Source organism: Sycon ciliatum, chromosome 3, assembly GCF_964019385.1.
Source record: "Sycon ciliatum chromosome 3, ocSycCili1.1, whole genome shotgun sequence".
In the NCBI taxonomy this organism is placed as follows: domain Eukaryota; kingdom Metazoa; phylum Porifera; class Calcarea; order Leucosolenida; family Sycettidae; genus Sycon; species Sycon ciliatum.
The window spans coordinates 12211216-12220633 of record NC_088645.1 but is presented as its reverse complement, the minus strand read 5'-3'; positions in this window follow the sequence as shown (position 1 = coordinate 12220633).

Below are 9418 nucleotides of genomic sequence, written 5' to 3'. Positions count from 1 at the left end.
TTCACCCAATCCTAATCCCAACACACACACACACCAACTGGTCTCGTCAGAGCAGAGAATATGTTCCTGTTTGGAAGAAGAGCACCGAAAGAACCTCTCGCTAAACGCAACAGCATGCTATGATATAACACATTGTAGAAAACAGCAAGCAGCGGCAGTAGCGATAGTACTTGCTAAACATGCAGCTAAACTGCTACTTTGTCCGCTGCACGGAACGGCGATCGGACACGCACACACATACACGCACAGGTCTGCGTGATCTAGAAGCGGCTGTCATCATAAGATACGCAAAGTGTGAAAGGGTATTACTATTAGAACGGGGCAAGCCTAGACCCGGCGTCTGGACCGCAACATGTACTTGATTAAAAGCATAGCCAGTCAATGGTCAAGCAGGTGCAATCACGCACATCCACACCTAGCGTACTACTACTATAAAGCGAATTCATAACTACAGGTATTGCACTTTCTACTGCAAATGCACAGTCGTGCGCTTCATCTATTGACAGCAGCCAAACCTATCATTTTACAGTCTCACTGGGTAGGTGACCTCGCCGGCACACACCGTATATTAAATTATTGTAGAATAACTGTTCCAACTACGGTCCGGAAGACACAGTGTGTCCACGTTCTACGCACAGTAGCTATCAGCAGTAAGTTAAAAGTTACAAGCCCTCACTCTCGGGCTATGACATGTGCATGTGTGTGCGAGCACAATAATTTGGCAACACCACATGATTGAGATAATAATTATTGTAATTTGCAGCGTCTGCGAAGAGACCACTGATTTGAGGATTGTGTTTGTAGGGTTTTTCATGTAATGAAGTGGCTGCAGTGGCGCCTGAATACTTATTTTTTATCTTGAGAAGTGAATGATGTAAAGGATTAAAGGGAGAGGCCGTTTTCTGGTTAATATTCACTGCTTACAGCAGATCCTATGTCTAATTTCGAACTCTGGATAGGGGATGCCTAATTGGCTGGACTTTATACAGGAAGTGTTGTCCACATAAAGACTCTTTATAGTTGATTTCAAAGTTTGGACTCCGTACAGTTGATTTTGGACCAATGGACACTATATAGGGGTGAAGCCAATTGGCTGGACTCTATACAGGGAGCGATGTTCATCTAAACTTTGAGCTCACAGTTGATTCCAAGTTTGGACTCTGTACAGTGGATTTTGGACCAATGGACTCTATATAGGGGTTGGACATCATATAGGGGCTGGACGCTCTACTGAGTCCAACATATATGTACTGCCATGACTTGACCATGCTTCATCCACAGCTGGGCGAAGATTGTGGCGTTGAATTCCATAGCGCACCTTCTTGCTGCCATGCAGGAGTATGTTGAGAGAAGTGAACATATTTTTACTAAAAACAACAGCCACTGAAGAGGATAGCAATAGCCTTGGGTGAATTTCCTGCAGGTACACGTTGTTGGTAGGTCTACTGGTCGGTCTCCATATTGTCAAGTTCAGAAATCACCTGTACTACACATCTTGTAGAAGGGATCCTGATCGAATAATTTTCTGGTCAAAAAATTTACAGGCTATTAAAACTGAGGGCGAGACAAATAGTCAGTTCTCCTCGATTCCGTCAAGCTGCTTTGAAGTCTGGATGCTCATGTGATGCTAACAAGCTCCCCGTTGTTACTTCCAGCAGTTTCACTTTCCCTGCGACAGCGGCTATCAACCTCTCTCTCCATTGTCGACAATTATCACAGAATCAACATTCTACATTTATCAGCACTGCACTGGGTGAACATGTCTCGAGACGACTTTAGCGGATCAACAACGCTTTGCTGGAGATAAATTCACCTCTGGAGGACCTTCAGGGTACCTGGAAGGGTATAGAAGACGGGATCGCTCACGACGGTGAGAGAACATAGAAAACAGCCTCCTCTTCGATTGAAAATTGGCCAAAAAGTGTGTGAAATGTATGTGCGCAGATGCATTTCCACTGGCAAGCTAATCCCTCATTACGTCATCAGCGCTCGCTCGGCGAAATTCAAAAGTCGTCTTCCTGCTCGACTCGATCGCTTCTGGAGACTCGTTCTTGTTCGAGGGGTCTTCTCTTTCACCAACCTTCGTCTTGGCATCGAAAACTCGGCGTCGAAAATGAAGCCGGAGTGCCCCTTTAATAATCGCATTACGCTCTTCTCGCGAAAATAACGAACATTATCCGTCGCAAATATTAGGCAGTTTACAGTAGCTCCAACACATCATCATCATCATCATCATGTTCATCATGTTGATTGGTGCTGCACCGAGCTAGTTTGGTGTGAAAGTGTAACTATTGTTATTATTCTTATATACATCAAGTATTACTAAATAATGGACCGTATGCGTGTTAAAACAAAATGGCGTCACGATTTATTGAAAGTGGTGTAGTTGGTGGTACGAGTGTTCAAACCCATTTGAACTTCATACTGTTCGTCTTCTTTTTGACATGCTCTCTTTCCATCGTCCTTAGCTTTTGTTTGTTGAGAGCTGTTTTGGCTTTCTCCTATACCTCTGGGGGATGCCAAGTGATGGTTTTGAGAGGCTGGTGATGGCTGTGAGCGAGAGTTTGCCGATCGGCGTCGTCCTCGCTATAGCGATGAAAATACTAGTTACTGCGCACCTGGCAGATATCACAACACGTCGGAGCGTCCAGGAGCAAAGGAATCTTGGGTTTTCACTGGAATCTAGTTCCTCCAGCATCGTGTAGCCCACCGTCGGTGAATGGCGGTCCAGAAAGGTCGAACCTGGTCTTCTGCAGCATCTCGCAGTCCTGCGAGGCACACTGAATACGCCTGTCATGTATTCTACAAATAAAAATCACGAAGTAGTGGACTTTATAGTGATGAGTCTATCCTGTATGCTGCAAAAGACGCAGGAAATGTGACTGGTGTCCGTACACTGGACGCCAATATCATCCCAGTCTTCTCCTGCAGGATCTGTTTGACATTGACATACCAGTATGCAGTGGGTCGACATCGGCCTGGTTTGGCAGCTATCTGCCTGGGTGGATGTAGCAGGTTTCCATTGGCGCGTCGTCCAGTTTCTTGTAACTGTGGAGTACCGGCAGGGTTTGAGAGGTTGCTCGTGCTGTGAACACATCTCCACTGCCTGTCTCGTCCTGGAAGTGCCGTCTCGCCGCTTCCTTGCTCTACAGTCACGCCGTTATTTCGCTTTGTTTCGTGGTGCAGCTCAAAACCTGCCCAAACAACTGTGAGCTCGCAACATGGTATGGACAAATTTGCACCACTCATGCTGTTTAACTAAAACCGGGATAGTCGAGTAAGCGAGTTCACTCCCTGGGCCATGGCAAGATCTGTTCAGCGCGAGCTATTCCAACCTCCAAGTGCATAGTCACGGATCGATCCATGCGATGGTGGTTGACCTACAAAGAGCCAAGGTCTACGAGTACTACTATTGGATGCTGTCTACATGCAGTCAACAAAATCAAAGTACCTCAGTATGCCCCAGAATAGGGCATGTGCATCTATAGCATGACACAACAGGGGTTCTGGCGGCACCTGTCAAACAAGCAGTAGCAACTAGTGCCAGCTACCTATTAGAGGCTAGCAGCTACAGTCTGTCACTGGAGATAATTATTATGGTCACTATTTAGACTGAGCACAATCAATGATGCCCAATCAATCTGCCCAATGTGTGTTCTGTTCCACCTAATTATAACGTCCCATTGCATCAACCCTACTACACGCACATGTCGTCACTCTAGCACGACTTGTGTTATTATTGTTTATTTTGATTCGCACGATAAATAGAGCACAATAAACGTTAACTTGACCACACACACACACACACACACACACACACACACACACACACACACACACACAATACAATCATTGAATGCCCATCTGCAGATGATGGCAGCTCCTGAAAGAACAGGCAGTGTTCCAGTGATGGGGAACAGAACTTCGAGTGGAGAGTGAGGTATACACACACACACGTGCGTGCGCAGGCACACACTAAAGTATTCAGAAATAGAATCGACATTGTAGTATTCATTGGTTGGGGAATGGAAAGGAAAATAAAACATTGCTGTAGGTTACTGTAGGATATTGTTGTAAGGACACTGGGAGCACAACAGAAAGGTAAGCAACTTGCTTTGAAGCAAAGAAAGTTATTATTCCACGGATCTCAGAAGGAAGGAACGTTCCAGAATGCTGCACTGGAAACAGGCGGCCTGCATGTGCGCGGCCCCTGCAGTCGGTCCAGCTGCCGGCCTTGCAGTGCTGAAAAGAATGTGCAGTACAGCATGTCACATAGTATCGCAGCCTGGACAAATAGGCGCTGGGAAGTCCTACCCATAAATTGCAATTGACCGTAACTTTGGTGTTTCTCAATGGATTTGAGTGAAATTTTGACCACACACTCCTGCCACTATGCTGGCCCTTAGGTAGCCCTTTCCCAAAGTTGCTCTTTTAATTCGCACTTAGTGCTCTTCGCGTCCCTCAAAATATGCTGAGAAAGTGCTCTTTTTTCAGGGAAGCATAGCCATGATACATGTTCAGATACATGTATGAACCCAAGCTGAGAAATGAATACGCACTCTTCCAGTTGTGGGTCCACAAAAGGCAAAGCAGGAAGTAAAGTTCAAAAAACCCACTTTTTACAGCATTGTGTAGGGTACAAGCTTCACCAACTAACTTGTTGCCCCCCCCCCCCCCCCCAGAAAAGCGGCGTGCCAAGGCCCATCGAGCACTCGGAAACTGTGATCGCATGCATGAGCAAACAGATTTTATCACTTTTGCAGCTCAAAAAGCTCAAAAAGGCGATATTCACCAAAAACGCAATAAAGGGCGAAAGAAACGGACTTTTCCAATAAGGGCGAAAAAGGGCGAAAAAAGGGCGAGCACCTTTGGGAAAGGGCTACCCTCAGGCCATGATTTACAAGTTCTTGCGCCTCACTGACAGGCTTTGCAGGCCGGAAAAACTCAAATTTCTGGCATAGTGCCACGGTGTGCGAGCCACCCAGGAGCCAAACAAATGCATTTACAATTTTTTCACATTTTCGTGCACATTCTGTCCGTGCGCGGGACCCAAACCTAAAACAAGTCCAGAAGCAGCCATGGGTGGTGGGGTAGGGCCCCTCAACGTGGCCCTGGAATTTGTCACAACGTAACGAGTGGGCGTTCTCTCACAGACTCCCACAGACCCAAGTAAATTTTTGAATTTTTTTAGGTTTAGCACGTGCTACGAGGTCGTCGTACCTTTGATACAGCATCCAGTGCTGGGACGTCCACAGCAAGCCATTTCCACAGCGCTGCACACCAAATCCAGGATACCCTCAGAAACCGGCAAAGACTACCACTCACGTTCCACGACTGCCTAGTACTGAATCCTACCTGACTTCTTGGCACGACTCAAACTTGCCAAGGTCACTACATCAACGTCAACTACAATAATCAAGCCACATATCTGCAACGTCACGAGGGTGCTGGCAAAGGTCCTGCTGCACGGCAGAATCGACATGCAAGCTCCATACTGACCAGGCTGTGTCAACATCAGGTCACGGCTTGTTTGACTTTGTCCGTTAGGCCGAGTTTGCATAGTTATTGTGATGGCGTCAAAGACAGTTAAAGATGTTGTTGGTTGTGTGTCGGGGGCATTGTCCCCGCCGAAACTGAATGCAAGTTTAAGAAAGACTAGGTCTAATGAGTTATGATCAGAAGTGTCCTGTGGGTCTAGCCCTCAGCCCCTCTGCGGCAAGCAGTAAAGTACATTTACACCAAAAAGCGCAAAACAAGGCTTGATTTTTGCGCGGCTCTTTTCACCATGATAATAATATTATTGTACACGTGTTTTGAAAATTTGAAATACTCATGGCAACTGGTGGGTGAATCATTCAAAAATGCAAACTACCCGCTGTTGAGTGCAGCCATGTGAATCCACACAGTCACTTTTCTCGTGAATCACTCGCCGTAAAACGTGCAAGTGGCTGTCGTGTGAATCGCCTATAACCGACTGTCCGCAGTTTTCGAAGTATTTTCCTGCACTCACTAGACTTCATTAGAGAGGTTCCGCATAACGTAATTACGTTAGTTAAAAAATGTAGTCGATCTACGGAAAGTCTTATGTAAACTGCATGCGCATCTGGGTTCCGCCATACGGAGTTTTCAAATCACGTAGCTGCCCTTGGCAACTCTGAACGCGGAGTCTACGACCAGATCGACCTGGAGAGAGAGAGTCATACATGTGTGCCCTAATCCACTGACGGATCAGCTACGTTATCAGAGCCCTATCTACATTGTACGTACTCTCTGTAGACAACTTTCCGTAAGTGGAGTGCAAACTCGCGAATTCAGGGTTTTTTCCCGTCCACTAACGTAAAGTTGCTCAACTTTACGTAGTGCGGAACCTCCCTATTGTTGTTGTTGCTGCTGCTGCTGTTGTTGTTGTTTCAAATCTTTATTCTCACGTTGTTGTTGTTGTTGTTGTTGTTGTTGTTGTTGTTGTTGTTGTTGTTGTTGTTGTTGTTGTTGTTGTTGTTGTTGTTGTTGTTGTTGTGGTGGTGTGTTTGTCTGTATATTTGCTCATATCTCTGTTGTGTCGTGTGATGAAACAGGCAAGCATGGGATGTCGCTCTGGACGGGTGGATTCGGCAGATCTGCGAAGCTCGCAACCCCTCGCGGGCCGTATATGAGGTATGAACCGTTCGCGACCAACATTATTTGACTCGTATATGTTTGTACGTGTTATTCATCCATAGCCGTAAGGATGGAGTCCGGGTGACCAATACAGGGCACAAACACCTGGGGTACTGTTGAAGGACTGCTGCTGTGGAAAGGTTGGGGACAACGACATTGTGTCAGATTCTTCATTCTTCCAAAACACGACATCACAGAATTCGTAAAAAAATAAGACAACTTTTGTCGCAAACGGCTAGCCTGTCCCGTGACATGAGCACGCTCGAGCTGCAGCAAATGTGAAGCGCGACACACGAGCTAATCAACTTTGTGTTGGCATTTGGAACTTGTATTTTTGCAGGTATATCATCCCAGGACGACCACATTGAAGTCTGAATTTGAAGTGCGAAGATGCTTCAGCAACCACATCATACTTTTCCATTGCTTTCATTGTGCTTCTACTGTGCATGTGTGTAACTTGTGGGGTATACATGTGATGACATTGTATGCTGGCGACACGGTCAGATTTTGTCCATGCGTGTAACGTACACCTGCATGTTTGTTATGCATTGAAAAAGGATCTGCTACTTGGGATCCTGGGACAAGTATCAGGTTAGCTTTGTCTTGTGTGGGCTGTACCAGATTGCTGTTCACTTTTCCATCTGTTGGATATGTGACTTTCTGCAAGTCTCTGGTGTACGGTGGCCACTTCTTTGCTTGTCACTTTGTATGATATTACATTCTGTATTCGCTGCTTCTATGGCGTGGTCTGCAAACTGCAATCCTTGGGCAAATGTCATGTTTGCTATGTTGTGCTTTGGCGTCAGCTTGTCTACACGTTGTAGTTGAATTATTATATTCCACAACTGACTTCCTGAAGTACGGTGGCCACTGCTTTGCATGGCATTATACATGAAGAATTTCCTGTTTGTGTCGTGTGCAGATGCGTATGTGTGCGTGGCCATGTGCGTGTGCCGTGTGCATCCGCGTGTTTGTGTATCTGTGTGCGGGGTAAGCGAGGTGGGGAGGGCTGGTATGTATCAGTGTGTTATCGCAGTCTCATGCCTACATACAGTACATCGCGCGCGTGCTCATAGTGTTTACCTTCGGGGTTGGGGTGGGGAGGGAACGGAAAAAGAACTGAAATTATCCATATAAAAACCGCTCTGTGAGCGGTTCTGCAAAACTTTTGCTGGCCCTGCCCCGTCGTAAAAGTAAGAAATTGAAACTGGCCCATTGTCCCCCCAAATGTGAACTGATCCACCTAAATCGCGAATGACGGGACCCGAACGCACCAGTAGCACGAGGGAGGGAGGGCACAGGATCATAGCACACAATAGGGTAACACCATCACTAGTACATGGTATCAGTGGCAGTGTAACTTTGCTAGTACACATAGTTACTTCCATCGGTTATCCAACATGGGAGTTCATCGACAACCATGGCCTGTGGACCAGCGTCCCCAGCTGCATCCACAGGTAGGAACCTGATTGATTGATTTTATTCGGATTTGCGAGACCAAACGAGCAGGAGTGCTCAATAACAGGGTAGCGAATGGTCGAGGTATGCTATGTGACAATGTAGTGTGTGCGTGGGGTGGTGGTGGTGGGGGGGGGGGGGGGGGGGGCTGCGGAGGCCCAATACGATGTAAGGGGATGGGAGCAGAGAAGGCCAGCGGAGAGTCAAACTCAGAAGAGGGAGGAGAGAATAGCTGAAGTACACGTTTACTGTGCGAATTCAAATACAGGTAGACTCCCTCTAATTCGAATACGGTATAATTCGAACTTTCCGTGTAATTCGAACTATTTTTGTCGTACGATCTTCTGCAAGTCACTTCAAGTCAAAATCGAATGCATAATTCGAAGTACGAAAAGTGCGCCGGTTGGATAATTCGAACCCTGTCTTCGTACAGAAGAGCTGTTTACAGTACATTGGCTATGTCCTTTGAACGCTTATTTCGAAGTGAGATTGAGTTGATACTTCTTATTCGAAGTTCATTCTTTTCTCCTTCTCTAGCCAAGAGTAGCTCAAAAATCGATCAATGGTCCGCTGCAGGATCGACTATAGCGTTCAAGAAACCCACCTTCTCTCGAAATTTGATTCAAGCCCGTGCGAGGCAAATTGCAAAGGTTTGATTGAAGACGACTTCTTCCAGGTGGCTGACTCTCTTCGCAGATCTGGATGGCCTTTCTTGCCGCGCCAGCTCGTGCGCAGAGATGTTGGCGCACAACAACACCATTGTCGTAAATATTGTCGATGCCTATGCTTCACTTCCGTTCTTCAGAACGACGTGCTGCTGTCCGACGGCCTTTCATGACGCGGATTAGGCAGCGCAGTTCTTTTCCGTTACAATTGTTTCAGGAAAGCTGCAGTGACTGTTACTTCTTCACTAGAAGATGGAGATATTGTCCAAATGATTTTGTGTCGATCCAGTGTTTTGATGATCCGTTGTACATGACCGGTACGACCACCTATGTTTTGTTGATATGATGCAAATAAAAATGTGCAAAAAATATTAAGCATGCTATTTCAAGCATTTTGACATACATAATAATGCATGGGGCTGCATTTGGATAATTAGAAGTTAGGGCCTGGCAATTTGAGGTTCGAATTAAAGGGAGTCTACCTGTAAACCAAATAAACAACAAAACGAGTACACAACTCACGAGAATAAAGAGGACTGGAGCACAGAATTGAACTGCTGAAGCACACAGCTGACGAGAATAAAGACAGGAGCACAGAAATGAACGGGAGGCAGTCTACGAAGTGGTCGTACCATCGG